The sequence below is a fragment of the Leucoraja erinacea genome, chromosome 4 (genome assembly GCF_028641065.1).
Source record: "Leucoraja erinacea ecotype New England chromosome 4, Leri_hhj_1, whole genome shotgun sequence".
Classification (NCBI taxonomy): domain Eukaryota; kingdom Metazoa; phylum Chordata; class Chondrichthyes; order Rajiformes; family Rajidae; genus Leucoraja; species Leucoraja erinaceus.
In genome coordinates, this window is record NC_073380.1 from 3,919,408 (window position 1) to 3,935,283 (window position 15,876).

The 15,876-nt window shown below is 48.7% G+C and overlaps 1 protein-coding gene and 1 long non-coding RNA gene across 3 annotated transcripts in view; both read left to right on the forward strand.

Moving 5' to 3' along the window:
- Positions 1 to 9,361, forward strand: part of LOC129696104 (uncharacterized) — a 34,521-nt gene extending 25,160 nt beyond the window's left edge. Inside the window, exon 3 of the long non-coding RNA XR_008723278.1 lies at positions 7,686 to 9,361. This is a non-coding gene — a long non-coding RNA (uncharacterized LOC129696104). The remainder of the gene's footprint in view (positions 1 to 7,685) is intronic.
- A 6-nt stretch (positions 9,362 to 9,367) lies between these two features.
- LOC129696102 (protein NDRG1-like) overlaps positions 9,368 to 15,876 on the forward strand; it is a 57,982-nt gene continuing 51,473 nt past the window's right edge. For both annotated transcript variants that reach the window (XM_055633553.1, XM_055633554.1), the window contains exon 1: positions 9,368 to 9,510. The gene's annotated coding sequence lies outside the window, so the exon portion shown is untranslated. The remainder of the gene's footprint in view (positions 9,511 to 15,876) is intronic.

Below are 15,876 nucleotides of genomic sequence, written 5' to 3' on the forward strand. Positions count from 1 at the left end.
TAAATGTAGGACTTTGTGAAGATTGAGCATAGTTTGCAAAAGAAAACACCCACCAAAATATGCTTTTATGTGTTAGCAAAACAGAGGAGTTGTTGAGAGATGATGACAATAGCTGAAATGTCTTTGTGCCTCATGTTCATGCTCACAGGGCACAGTGAAGAAAGAAATACATTTATACAATGGTGGGGCCACTAATCTGTCTCAAAATGTCTTTGCACTCGATTATTCATGAAATGTCATCATTATTTTAATGTGGGAAACAACAACGGAGCACAAAACCATACAAACTGGAACACAACGATACTTCCTCCTCCAGTCATGTTTGCTGACCGAGACGGTGGGAATTACTCCCCTGTTTCTCTTCCATGTGGAGACAGAATATTTTAGGGCGTTGGTCAGGACTGGTTTCCCTAGCTTTACGATGTCAACCCCTCTGACAGTCCAGGTCTTTCTCAGTATTTGTTATCATGTCTCTTGCTCAGCCATGTTAAAGTATTTCAAAGATTAGAGGGCTCAGCTTTAAGGTGAGAGGGGCAAAGTGTAAAGGTGATGTGCAGGGCAAGTTTTTTCACAGACAGTGCTGAATGCCTCGATTCCGCTGCTGGGAGTGAGGCAGATATGATAGAGGTGTTTAAAAGGCTTTTAGACAGACACATGGAAATTGAGGAAATTGAGGGATATGGATCACGTGCAGGCAAACAAGATCAGTTTTTCATCAATTCATAAATCAGGAACAGATTGAGGCCATTCGTTCCATCTACTCTGCTCCACCATTCAATCATGGCTGAGCTGTCTCTCCCTCTTAACCCCGTTCTCCTGCCTTTTCCCCATAACTCTTGACACACTAAATCAAGAATCTGTCAATCTCCACCTTATCAATACCAAATGACGATCACCTCAGCCGTCTGTGGCAATGAATTCCACAGATTCACCACCATCTGGCTAAAGAAATTCTTTCTCATCTCCTTTTGAAAGAAACATCCTTTTATTCAAAGGCTGTGCACTCTGGTCCTAGACTCTCCCACAAATGGAAACATCCTCTCCACATTCACTTTGTCCAGCCTTTTACCATTCTGTATGTTTCAATGAGGCCCTCCACAAACTCCAGCGAGTACAGGCCCAGTGCCCATCATACAATAGACAATAGACAATAGGTGCAGGAGTAGGCCATTCGGCCCATCGAGCCAACACAGCCAGCATACGTTAACATAATCACCCCCGGAATCATTCTCGTAAACCTCAAGACCCTATCTAATACCAGTACATCCTCCCTCAGGTATGTGACCCAGAACTGCTCACATTAACTAGGCATCATGTTCAGAACTGATATTGTGGGCCGAATGGCCTGTTCCTGCGCTGTACTGTACTATGGAGACACAACGAACTGCAGATGCTGCTTTACCAAAAATTATATAAAGTGTTGGAGTAATTCAGCGGGTCAGGCAGCATCTCGGGATAACATGGATGGGTGACGTTTTGGGTTGGAACCCATCTTCAGACTGATTATGGCAGGGTAGGGGAGAAAGGCAGCAGAGTGGATGGGGTTGTTCTGTGTTCCATGCCCGGGAAGAACCGCAGATAGGTAGGACCAGGTTTGAAAGGACAGTCCATTGGCCTCAGTATTCAAAAAAACTTTGGGTCACAGAGATATGATCAGTGCCTCTGGACAATAATTTTTTTCCTTTTGTTTTGGCGATTATTACAAAAGGGATATAATATGTGATATTATCTGATATTGTGTGAGTGTATCGTGACCAAATGTCCCCTGTACACACAGGGCTAGAATGGGCAGAATAGCCTTTGCGGGTGTAATTGGAGGTAGTTACAGACAAGAGTCCTGAAATTATAACGCATGGGAACATGCCCATCCCATCTGCCAGTACTCGGGCCACTGCTTCTGTGCCCAAGTGATTCATGTGCTTTCCTCAACACTTCTGAAATGTTGTCTTGCATGTTTCAACCATGTTCTCAGGCATTGCATGCCAGCTACTCACTGGGATCTCAGTGAAGAAAGTCCCCACAGATCCTTTCCATATCTCTTTCCTTTACGCTAAATCTCTGTAAACTAATTTTACTTCCTCTGAAATGGTTAAAGGTTTTCTGCAGTCTTCCCTATCTACACCCCTCATAAATTGATATACGCCACAATCATGTCCCCTCTCAATCTCCTCAGCTTCAGAGAGTAGCTTCTCCTGTCTTTCATAAGTCATAACTGATTTGCTCCATCCGAGGCAACATTCTGGTGAGTCCACTCTGTACCCTCTCCAGCACGATCATATCCCTCTTTTAGTGTAGTGACCAGTACAGTGTGGAGTACCACAGCTGACAGCTCTATCCCTCTTATAGGTGACCAGTACAGTGTGGAGTGCCCCAACTGATGGCTCACCAACCCTATATAAAAATGAAGCAATAACCTCCCTATGTTTGTATTCAGTACCCTGACTAATGAAGGCCAGTATGCCACATCATCTATCTGTGACCACGTTACCTACCTCTGGGATTTATCTATTTGATCACAGTAGGGTTTGCTGGACTGAGTTTGCTACCAATGATCATCTGTCAATGAGGTGGGTCTCCCTAGCTAAGTTGCTCTTCATTCCCCACCACTGAGACTTGCCAATGCATCTGGACATCTGAGATGTAAGAGCCATCTGGATGACTGAGATCCTGGCCCTCTCCAGGTCTCTGGACCTCCTAGGCTGTGGGTTGGGTGGTGGTACGACTGGTATCAGGGGGCATTTGAACACGTGCCTCGTGCTTAGCGAGTACAGCTCATGTATTGTTTGCCCAGAATACCAGCCAATAATTATACAAAAATAGAGGGTGATAATTCTGTGAATTAATAAAAAAAACATATTATTTTAGAGACCAGGCGTTTGGAAGTGTTCATGATTGGGCAGTGAAATTTGCACGTCGCTGTGCATGTTATTGGGTGACACAGGTAGACGTGCCGTTGGACAGAGCTGCCCACGGTGTTATTGCTTGTGTTTGGTGAGCTGCGACCAGTGGCCTGTCCGGCAATGGAACAAATAGGAATCGCTCTCTCTCTCTTTCCACTTTGTCTCCTTCTCACTTTCTCTCCTTCTCTCTCTAACTCTCTTTTTTGACTCTCCATCCCTCTCTCTCACTGTCTATTTTCTCACACTCTCTGTGTGCTTCCTTTCTCTTTCCCTCTCTCTTCCCCCTCTCTCTTTTGCTCCGCCCCCCCCCCCTCCCTCTCTCTCACACACACTCGCTCACTCTCTCTTCTCATTTTTGTTTTTGTTGTCACTTTTGATGTTTTGGATGCTGACATTGAAACATTTCTTATATGGAAACATAGAAAATAGATACAGGAGTAAACCATTCGGCCCATAGAGCCAGCACCGCCATTCAATATGATCATGACTGATCATCCAAAATCAGTAATCTGTTCCTGCCTCCCCATATCCCTTGAAACAGCCCTACGAGCTATATCTAACTCTGTCTTGAAAACATCCAGTGAATTGGCCTACTGTGGCAGAGAATTCCACAGATTCACAACTCTCTGGGTGAAAAAGTTTTTCCTCGTTTGGGGAAATGAGCTGCGCCTGCGCAGTTGGGGACTGTGGGTGAGTGGTGGAATATTGCATTGGGGGAGCGGATTGCATTGCGGAACCAGGCCTCCTGTGTGCAAAGGACGCAACGGGTCTCACTTAGTCTAGTATTTTCATAAGATTCCTTCTCATCATTCCCTCTGAGTACAAGCCCAGCCGCTCCATTCTTTCATCATGTCAGTCCCGCCATCCCGGGAATTAACCTGGTGAACCTACGCTGCACTCCACTCAATAGCAAGAATGTCCTTCCTCAAATTAGGAGACAAAAATTGTGCACAATACTCCAGGTGTGATCTCACCAGGGCCCTGTACAACTGCAGTAGGACTAACTTGCTTTTGCACTCAAATCCTTTCGTTATGAAGGCCAAATAAATGAAGTAATCTTTGCACCCTAAAACCAGCAGGCGCTGTTGATCTCTAAAAATATCTACTGGAAACCATGAGATTCAAACACAAATTGTCAATGTGGATGGAGCAGGTAATTTACTTAAACTTTTCAAGATCATTTTTCAGTTCAGTGAATGAACTTTTTTGAGAAGGTGATAAAAAATTGAGCTTAATTTTTAAATTGGCAAGTCTGAGGAAAACCCCAGCATCAAAGGAGATTGGATAAAACCTGTGCACAGATAAACATCCCTCATCTTCCCTTTTTTTTGTGATCTCCTGAATACTCATTGTCTGAAACCTCTTCCCATGTCGGGCAGGTAGTAACCCCATTTTAATCACTCCGTAGAAACAAAGAACTGCAGATGCTGATTTACAGTATACTAAAGATAGACACAAAGTGATTGAGTAATTCAGCGGGTCAAGGCAGCATCTCTGAAGAAAAAGGATGGGAGACGTTTCGGGTTTGAACCCTTCAGAGTGAAGAAGTAGAAACAGTCTGAAGAAGGGACCTGACCCTTCCATTTTCTCCAGAGATGCTGCCTGACCCGCTGAGTTACTCCAGCACTCTGTGTTTATCTTTAATCACTCTTTCTTGGTAGCCCTGTTCTAAACTCTTAAAGGATTAAACTTTAGAGAGACATCCCCACACACTCAACTTCTCCTTAAATGCCCTGCTTGACCAAGCTTTTGCTCCCCTAACTTGATTTGCATGAATGGTGAATTTTATTTGATAATGTTCCCATGAAAAGCCTGTCTTTTTCTGAAGTTAAAACTGTTCTAGAAATGTAAATGTTTATTGAGATGGTCTTCCTCCTTCTTGTGCCATTGATGCTGCACTATATTGCTGCCATGTATTGGGGCTTTTCTAGGCCAGTCACCACTTATTCTGATATGTACCACTTTTCTTCCATCACTATCTCTAATTTGTTTTTTCACATTCAAATTCCGACTAAAGTATTTCCCTATTCAGCCTGTGATCTCTGTAACTCACACAGCCAGTCCTTTGTTCCACTCATGACAGTGTCCTGTATATTTCACGTTCTCCTCACCTCACCTCACTACCACAAGTTCTTCGCCTGGGCTCGTCAAATTAAATTAATCTCAAAGGTTATCTTTTCAACTCGATTTCTATTCACTTTTTCTAATTTTGTGTCAATTATGCTTACCTCAGTTTGTCACTTGTCATGTTATTTTATGTAAAAAAACAGGTAAAAGTAAGCCATTTGCCGTCTAATTTTCCCTTTTCAATACAGGTTCCACAGCTGCTGACAATCTTGCAGCGAGAAGCTGCCAGAATTAGGCCAAGGATAACTTCCCTTCCAACCATGAGCTTGGGAAAGCATAAAATCTTCCTTAAGTAAAAGGCTGCACCAATAGCTGAGATCAGTCACGAAAGGCAAAAAATATTTCAAGACTATTTGCAGTCTAGTCACAGAAGAGGGTGATGGGTATATGGAATGAGCTGCTGGAGGAGGGAGTTGGGCAGAAACTATAACAACATTTATAAGCCATTTGGACAGACACATGATAAGAAAGGTTTAGAAAGATGTGGGCCAAGAGTCAAGAGTGTTTTATTGTCATATGTCCAGGATGGGACAATGAAATGACAATATGTCCCGGATGGGACAATGAAAACGAGGGCAGGTAGGGCTGGTGTAGTTGGGGCACCTTGGTTGATATGGGCAAGCTGGGGCAAAGAGCATGTTTCCGTTCTGCATGACTCTATGACCTGATAGAAGTTCATAAAATTATCACAGGCTTAGATAAGGCTGTCAGTGATAATCTTTTTCGCCAGGGTGGAGGTGTCAAAGACCAGAGGGCATAACTTCAAGGCAAGAGAGGCAAAGTTTAAAGGACATGTGCAGGGAAAGTTTTTTACAGAGTGACGAGTACTTGGAACACGCCGCCGGGGTTGGTAATGGAAGAAGATACAATAGTGGCATTTACAAGGTTTTAGATAGGCACATAAATATACAGGGGATATGCATCACATGGTGGCAGAAGATATTACTTTAATTTAGCATCAAGTTTGACACAGACATTGTGGGCCGATATGCCTGTTCCTGTGCGGCACTGTCCTATGTTCTATAATCTATGCTCTATAATGTTTCTATAACCCTATGTTCTATGTGAGTGACCTGGAGTTGATTCCACATGTGGTGAAGTTTCCATATGGCCGTTGCCCTTGTCCTTCTTGGTGGCTGAGGTTGTGTGTTTGGGAAGTACTTCTGGAGCAGCTGGGTGAATTACTGCAGTAGATTTAGTGGATGATAGACTTTTAGTAACCGTACACCAGTCATGGGCATTGCATGTTGAAGGCTGTACCTCAGGAGCTGCAACTAAACAAAGTTCAAAAGACCTTTTCAAAAGAAAATGTATAGATATTTGAAAAACAAAAACAGTGTGAGAGACAGACCAAGGGAATTGTATTAAATGTACAGATCTGACAGTCATCTACAGTGGATGCTGGCTCGGACAGTTTCTGCAAGTGCTATAAGCTTCCATAATGTATCACACTTTATATCCAAACCTGTTGGCAGCAAACTAGCAAACATTTTGTGTTTCTTGCATTTGTAGCGAGTTCTAACAAGTTGGATGTTTCCGTGATGGTTCCAGAGCAGACTGGGATTGCTGACTGTGCTTGAACATGTTCTCTTGCAAAAGTAGTTTCAGGTTTTCCCACGATGTGAACCAACATGGAAGAACATGGAATATGAGCAGGAAGACATTGGATGGAAGTGCAGTTGAATAATATAGTTTTCTTTTATTTCTAAAAAATAGTTGACTTATTTTAGTTGACAATTTGCTTGGGTAAAGCATCCCATGCAAGATCTTTCCAGCCTTCACCTCACTTCACACCTTCCATGGAGTATCCGCACCTACAAACCAGCTAATTATTGCCGTTAATCACTTGGGCCAGAGCTCAAGCAGTGTGTCCCCCTGTGAATATACAATGTGGCCAAAGTTGTACAATTACATTTTAGATTTTTTGATAGACACATGGATATGCAAGGAATGAAAGGATATGGGATTATATGCAGGCAGGTAAGAGTAGGTCTTGGCATCATGACATCCTGTGGCGCCGAAGGGCATTGTGGGCCGAAGGGCCAAAAATGTTAGCCACACAATGAAGCTTTAAATCTGGATACTGATTTGATATTAGAAACATAGCCTTCTTCTCAGTACTTTGTAACTGATATTACTGACAGGAAAACAAGCAAATGTGAAGAAATGTCAACAGAAGCGATGAATTCATTAGAATAGAAAATGGATTTGAAGGTGGAATGGAAACAAAGGTTACCTGGTCAAACAACAGAGACATGAGCAGCAGGAGAAGCAGCAGTTTCACAGTTCAGTGAAGTCACGCTAATCTATAATCACAGCTTCACTTTCCTGCTCTTTCCTGAATTTGGATTCATGTTCACTAAACTAAACGAGCAAGAATTTCAGAAGCATGTTGAAGAAATAAAATGTCCATGCAGCTTGAGAGACATTCACATCACATGTCAACTATAATGATAGTTCTCATGCTTTCTTGACATGGCGGAGGCCATTTGACCCACTACGTCTGTGCTAGCTCTCAGAACATTCTTATCCATCCCATTCTCCTACTTATTTCCCTGCAGCCAATTCTTTTCTCATGTGCTCATCAACTCTTCCTGATTCTCCTCTCAATCATCTGTAATGCTGGTAATTTACAATCACAAATTAACCCACCTCTAGTTTGTCTTTGTGATGTGGAGTAGGAGGATGCGTGGGGAAACCAGAGCAACTACTTTTGCGTGCGGACACACAAGCGGTCACAAGCAAAGATCCTGGGATCTTTGGTCACAAGAAGAAGCCTACACGTCAGGCAACTGAAGTCAGGATCAGATGTGCGTCTCCAGAGAGGTGACTAACCACTGAACTTGATGATGAGAATCATCACAAAGAAGCAATGAATGTCACCGAGATCTTTCCATAGTGAGGGGAATACATCTGTTCTTGCTGCATGCACTAATATTACATTAAAACTGTGCTGGCTCGAAGGGCCGAATGGCCTACTCCTGCACCCATTTCTATTATATTTGACATTTATCATACTCAGCTTTCGAACCTTGGTTCTGGAGTTCTGGAAGCAGAGTACTAGGTTCACTGGCAGAGTACTAGGTGACACTTGGTTCACATAAAATGCTGGAGTAATTTAGCGGGTCAGGCAGCATTCTAGACAATGATGCCCAGAGATGCTGCCTAAACCCGCTGAGTTACTCCGGCATTTTTTTTCTATCTTCGGTGCAAACCAGCATCTGCAGTTCCTTGTTACACACTAGAATGAGCTACTCAGATTGAGCAACCTCAGGGCGACAGCATGAAGCAGAAGTATGGGGAACATCTATTTCATCATTGAAGTTGTAGTGCTCCTACAAACACTGTCCAAAAGTGCTTTCACCCGCAAGTAAAAATAACAAATGATAAAATGACAAGTGATCCTAGGAGAGAAAGTGTGGTATCTGTATGCCTACGAGTTCAGAGTGAGTGACCATAAAAACACCAACCATGTGTGGTTACAGGGTAAGGAATGCCAAAAAAATGGAGTGATTGATTCGTCAAAGGGAAGCGAGTTGGACGCATACATCACGGGGGTTTTAATAATATAAAGCAGATACGAATAAGAAAGTTGGGCTGAGAATGGTCCCATGCGTGTAAACATCAGTGCAGTCCAATTGGACGGCTCTTTGTTTCTGCGTTGTACTTTCTTTGTCAAGTAATTTTAAATTGTGAAAACTATTTTTTAAAGATCTGTTAGGTAGTGGGTAATGACCTACTGCGCCGTACAGCTACACACATCTCGAAACCAGGGAGTTTCTAGTCTGGATATGGATAAACAAAGTCTTCATTTGCGAAGTGTCCCATCGTGATTGTATGGTAAACGATTTAGTGTATGCAAGATAAACATCTTCCTGGATTTTAGTAATCTCTTCCAAATTGCATCATCCCGACTACGTGAGGGAATGGCAGGGTGTATGTGCGGATAGTCATGTGCCTGCTGTAATCTGAGAAAATAATTTACATCAGCGCGAACAACAACATTTAAATTGCATTTGCCAAAGATCTCAGAGCGGCTACTGACTGCCTTTATTGCCCCAGTCCGGGAATGTGTTCGACAGCACATCCGCCCTTGCGACTAATTCTAGATTTTTAAAATAATCTACAAATATAACTTTCGCGAATTTAATATATGGGTGCTTTTAATATATATTTCAAAACGTTTACGTTGTAAATGAATTATTTTGGTGGTAAATAAAACTGGGGTGAAATGTAAAATATTTGTGTTTTCTAATGAAAACCACGTGTGGGTGAGCTGTAAAGCAGGGGCAGGACTGGGGCAGCGAGTGCTTTATAAACCTCCCACATCCGCTCACACCAAAACAGACAGGCACGGGCAAAGCAAAGCAGCGAGCGGAGCGGAGAAGGAGAAGGAGAAGAGAGGAGAGGAGAGCGGCACAGATTGCAAACAGGCGGGGTGCCAGCTGTCTGACTTTACCTACAGATCTTTCTTGAATTCGAGGTAAGTTTAAAACAACTTAATTTTGACAACTTTGAACAGTTTTAAGTTGTTTTAGACAGATGAATTTCAACCGACGATCGCCAAACCGCGATATTCTTTCAAATGCCACCAATATTTTTCAGAATAAGAAAAGTTCCTTCGAGCACATTTGTCGAGACAAACGTTCTCGTTGTTTCAAAGGGTCAACAACTCAACGCTTGGGAAATGAAAATGTGTGTTGGGGGTGGGGCGGGAAAAGTTGTTTGTGTTCCTCGTTCTGGCCACATGAAGGCTTCGTCAACACTAGGAACTTTTCAAACTGCTCACATCGACCAAACTGTCCGCAGTCTGACTGTCCAGAGCAGTGGTCACAGTGTGACTGTCCAGAGCAGTGGTCACAGTGTGACTGTCCAGAGCAGGGGTCGCAGTGTGACTGGCCAGAGCAGGGGTCGCAGTGCGACTGTCCAGAGCAGGGGTCGCAGTGTGACTGTCCAGAGCAGTGGTCACAGTGTGACTGTCCAGAGCAGTGGTCACAGTGTGACTGTCCAGAGCAGTGGTCAGTGTGACTGTCCAGAGCAGTGGTCACAGTGTGACTGTCCAGAGCAGTGGTCACAGTGTGACTGTCCAGAGCAGTGGTCACAGTGTGACTGTCCAGAGCAGTGGTCACAGTGTGACTGTCCAGAGCAGTGGTCACAGTGTGACTGTCCAGAGCAGGGGTCGCAGTGTGACTGTCCAGAGCAGGGGTCGCAGTGTGACTGTCCAGAGCAGTGGTCACAGTGTGACTGTCCAGAGCAGTGGTGACACAGTGAACGTGTGACTGTCCAGAGCAGTGGTCACAGTGTGACTGTCCAGAGCAGTGGTCAGTGTGACTGTCCAGAGCAGTGGTCAACGTGTGACTGTCCCGAGCCGTGGTCAACGTGTGACTGTCCATAGCAGTGGTCAACGTGTGACTGTCCAGAGCAGTGGGCAACGTGTGCCTGTCCAGAGCAGTGGTCAACGTGTGACTGTCCAGAGCAGTGGTCACAGTGTGACTGTCCAGAGCAGTGGTCAACGTGTGACTGTCCAGAGCAGTGGTCAACGTGTGACTGTCCAGAGCAGTGGTCAAAGTGTGACTGTCCAGAGCAGTGGTCACAGTGTGACTGTCCAGAGCAGTGGTCACAGTGTGACTGTCCAGAGCAGTGGTCAGGGTAACGTAGACAACAGGTGCAGGAGGAGGCCATTCGGCCCTTCGAGCCAGCACCGCCATTCACTGTGATCATGGCTGATCATCCCTAATCAGTTCCCCGTTCCTGCTTTCTCCCCATATCCCGATTCCGTTAGACCTAAGAGCTAAATGTAACTCTCTCTCTCTTGAAAAGTGTGAGTGTCCGGAGCAGCGACTATGGGATGTGGGGGTAAAGCCAGGCCGGTGCCGGGTGCCGGGGTGAGTGAGGCCGGGACTCTGCAACTCCACCGCAGCTGGTGCTGGCGACTCTCCATCCGCCGCCTGGACAGTGTGAACATGGGCCGGCCCTCACTCCCGAGTAGATGCGACTTGTACCCGGACTGGGGGGGGGGGACCCTGGCTCGGTACAAGTGGCCCACTGCTAGTCCGGGGCAGTGATACACGCATATTGTCAGTGTGGGCACACAATGCTGCAGGCAGGCAGGCAGTCCTCGCTGTCCCGGGTTACCGGCTGCAGCTGGCGGGAGGCGGCCAGGGAAGGGCGGCTGCACCCGTTACCGTGGGGTGGCACAGAGACTGGGGACTGTTACAGGCACAAGGTGACAGAGGCGGGAGGGGAATGACCAGTCGGGTCGGGTTGGGCTTCCCGCCGCCTCACCTGGTCCGGAGTTGAGGTGCTGGTTACACCAAGTGCCGGAGTGAGCGGATCATCGAGGCTGCTGTTGGCGGGAAGACAGGGAGCGCGGGCACGAGGGAGCGCGGGCACGGGAGGGCAGCGCGGGCACGGGGGGCAGCGCGGGCACGGGGGGGGCGTGGTGTCCACGCTCGCCACACACATGTCAATCTAATGTGGCCATTCTATTATACTGATGCTGTGAGCCGTTGGGGCGGGTTCGCAGCGCGCGGCCGTTGGCCGTTAGCCGTTGGGGGCGGGTTTGAACGTTCGTAGCGCGCGGCCGTTGGCGGGACAAAGGGCGGGGTGGAGCCGGATCAACGGCCGCCGCTGCTGCCTGCGCGCGCAGCCGCCACGTGCCCACTGGTGGGGGCGGAGTCACTGCGGCGCCCCCGCCTCCCCCACCCACCCCATTGGCCGAGGCGGGACAAAGGGTGCGCGGCGGGGTCAGGGCGGGGTCACTCGGTGAGAACACAACAGCGCGCGCCCGTTCCCCCTCGACCACCATCATCACCACCGTCTACACTGTGTCCCGCTCCCCCCACACTGTGCCCGCTCCCCCCGCCACAACACCCCGCTCCCCCCTACACCCGTGCCCGCTCCCCCCACACCGTGCCCGCTCCCCCCACCACAGCACCCCGCGCCCCTACACAGTGCCCCGCTCCCCCCCACACCGTGCCCCGCTCCCCCCACACCGTGCCCGCTCCCCCCACACCGTGTCCGCTCCCCCTCCACCACCACCACAACACCCCCCTCCCCCTACAACACCGTGCCCGCTCCCCCCACCACAACACCCCGCTCCCCCCACCACCACAGCACCCCCGCGCCCTCTACACCGTGTCCGCTCCCCCACCACCACCTACACCACCCCGCTCCCCCCACCACAACACCCCGCTCCCCCCCACCACCACAACACCCCCCTCCCCCCACCACAACACCCCCGCTCCCCCACCACACACCCCCCGCTCCCCCCACACAACACCCCGCTCCCCCCACCACAACACCCCGCTCCCCCCACCACAACACCCCGCTCCCCTACACCGTGCCCCACCCCCCACCACAACACCCCCCCTCCCCCCACCACAACACCCCGCTCCCCCTCACAGCCCCCCCGCTCCCTCTACACCGTGCCCGCTCCCCCCACCACAACACCCCCGCTCCCCCCCACCACAACACCCCGCCGCCCCCCACCACAACACCCCTCCCTCTCCCCCCACCACCACCACCACAACCCCCCGCTCCCCCCCCCCACAACACCCCCGCTCCCCCCACCACAACACCCCCCCGCTCCCTCTACACCGTGCCCGCTCCCCCCACACAACCCCCGCTCCCCCCCACACACCCCCCGCTCCCCCACCACAACACCCCGCTCCCTCCACACCGTGCCCGCTCCCCTCCACACCGTGCCCCCCGCCCTCCACACCGTGCCCGCTCCCCCCACCACAGCACCCCGCTCCCTCTACACCGTGCCCGCTCCCCCCACAACCACCACCACCACAACACCCCCGCTCCCTCCACAACACCCCCGCCCGTTCCCCCTCCACCACCACCACAACACCCCCGGCTGTCGGTGAGAAACATCCCCGCATCAGCGGCCGCGGGCTGACGGCGGCGAGTCGGTGAGAAACGGCAGCGGGATCATTAGTGGCTGTGGGTGATAAAGACCAGCGGGACTATCGGTGATAAACTTGCCCAATACCCGCGGGCTCACGGCATCAACATCTCCGGGCTCTCCACGCCACAAAACCCGCGGCAACATCGGTGTGAAAACTTCACCCCCGGTCTGTCTGCCCTGAACATTCCCGCTCCTTCCTCACAACATCACGTCGCGTTGGTGATCTCTTTGTCAAACGTTAGTGATCTCTCTATCTCTGGCCAACATTAGTGATCTCTCTCTCTCTCTCTCTGTCTAACATTAGTGATCTCTCTCTGTCCAACATTAGTGATCTCTCTCTCTGGCCAACGTTGGTACGGGATGGGGTCCATTTGGGAAGAGAATGGGTTAATTGGGGAAAGTCCACATGACTTTATACAGGGCAGGGTTTGTTTTACTTACACGGTGGAGCTTTTTGAAGAGGTGACACCAAGGAGATTGACGAGGGTGGATGAGTTCCAGACAAGGTTTGGTGGAGTTGCCAACAGTGAGTTTGTCAAAGGATGCAACTGTATATCAGTTGCAAATTTGGGCAGAGAATTGGCAGATGAAGTTTAAATTGTACAGGGGGTAAAGTGATGGATTTGGCAGGTTAAATGCAAGAGGAACGTATTCATAATATGGTATGACCCTTAGGGTGATGTGCAGAGAGGTCTGAATCCATTGCACCTCAAAATTGTCAACACAATAGATGCAAAGGTGATCAAAGACAGTTGGTTGGTGAATGTATCTACATGTTTTTTTAGTAAGTAATTTGATAAAGTCCCTGATAGGCTGACCCAGAAGTTTAAAACGGATTAACAATAACTTGGTTGTATGGTTTACTGAAAGTATTCAGGCTGAGGTTTGGAATGAATGGAGTTCCATTGGGATCTGTGCTGGGACCTCTGCTGTTTGAATGAATGAATGAATAAGTTTATTGGCCAAGTATGTACACATACAAGGAATTTGCCTTGGTGCTCCACTCGCAAGCAACATCACGACATACAGAATAAAACATTAACAACAAAACACCATAGTTTAAACATGTGAATGAAACAAAATACCAGAGCAAAAGGTGGCTACAGACTTTTGGTTATTGCATAGAGCTACTACTCGTGGAAAAAAAATGTTTTTATGTCTGGCTGTGGCGGCTTTGAAAGTCTGGAGTCGCCTTCCAGAGGGAAGTGATTCAAAGAGTTTGTGGCATGGGTGGGTCAGAGTTGATCTTACCCGCTCGCTTCCTGGCCCTTGCAGTGTACAATCAATGGGGGGGAAAGGTTGCAGCCAATAACCTCTGCTGATCGAATGATTTGCTGCAGCCTCCAGATGTCGTGCTTGGTGGCTGAGCCAGACCATGATGGAGAAGGTGAGAACAGACTCTACAATGGCCGTGTAGAATTGGACCATCATTGCCTGCAGCAGATTGTGTTTCTTCAGCTGCCGCAGGAAGTACATTCTCTGTTGGGCCTTTTTGGCTGTGGAGTCGATGGTGGCCCCCCGCCCCCAATTTAAGGTCTCTGAAGATGATGGTTCCAAGGAACTTAAAAGACTCCCTGGAGATGATGCGGTCAATTGGCCTGGTGATCTATTGGCCCGGTATGCAAACTGCAGAGGGTCCAGCAGAGAGTTTAATTTTTCAGCTTGGCCAGCATGTCTTTCAAGGGTCTTCATGACTACAGAGGTCAGTAGTCATTAAGATGTGTGATGTTATTAAGTTTGCAGATGACACCAAGATTGCTGGGGTTGTGGGATGTGAGGAAGGCTGCATAGGGTTACAGTTTAGCATTTTACAGATACAGCAGGATGATGACCAGCTACAGAAATAGGCAGAGAAATGTCCGATGGATTTTAATCCGAGCAAGTGTGAGGTGTTACACTTTGCGAGGTCCAATATAACGGGGAAAATATACAATTAATGGCATGAGCCTCAACGGCATTTATGTACAGAGGGATCTTGGGGTCCAAGCCCATAACTCCCTGAAAATAGCTACAAAACTAGATTTGGAGTGGCAAAGAAGACATGATAAGCTTGCTTTCAATGGTCCAGGTGTAGAGTACAGGTGCACAACCTTTTATCCGAAAGCCTTGGGACCAGACACTTTTCGTAATTCAGAATTTTTCGGCTTTCGGAATGGAAGATTTTTAGCGTAGATTTTAACGGCTGGCGCAGTGGTAGAGTGCTCGGCTCATATCCGCAAGGTCGCGAGTTTGCGCCTCGATCCCGGCAGTTACTCGATCGCGAGTTTGAGTCTTCAATGTAGTTTTTTCTTGCAGAATAGGAGAGAATAGGGAGGGTTAGGCTGGGATCATTCTCTGCGAGATGATCTTAGTGCGGGAGACAAGTGTAGGAGAGGTGTACTGACTGTGTGGGCAGAACTTTGGAAGTGATTGCCCACCATTCTCAAAAGCCGCTGTGTCTCCCTGTCCCTCCAACTCCAGAGGAATCCGCTGCCCGATGGGCAGCAACGGCGACAAGTGGCAGTTCGCCCACAGCCCGAGCTGCGCCCCCTCATCCGCAACCCGGGTTCCTCTGGAGTTGGAGCGGGGCTGGGCTAGAGTTGTTGCTGGCTGTGAGTCTCTGGGATCTCCGTGCTTGCAGTGGGCCTGGGGGTCGGTGTCCCGATGAGGGGGCGCAGCTCGGGCTGTGGGCGAACTGCCACTTGTCGCTGTAGCGGCGCATCGGGGAGCGGCTTCTGGTGGTCCTGATGTCTCTCAGCTCCTGTCCAGTGGGATGGCCAGAGACGTCAGGACGAACAGGAATCCGCTCCCCGATGGGCCGCTACAGCGACAGGTGGCAGTTCGCCCACAGCCCGAGCTGCGCCCCCTCAACCGCAACCCGGGTTCCTCTGGAGTTGGAATGGGGCTGGGCTAGAGTTGCTGCTGGCTGTGAGTCTCTGGGATCTCCGTGCTTGC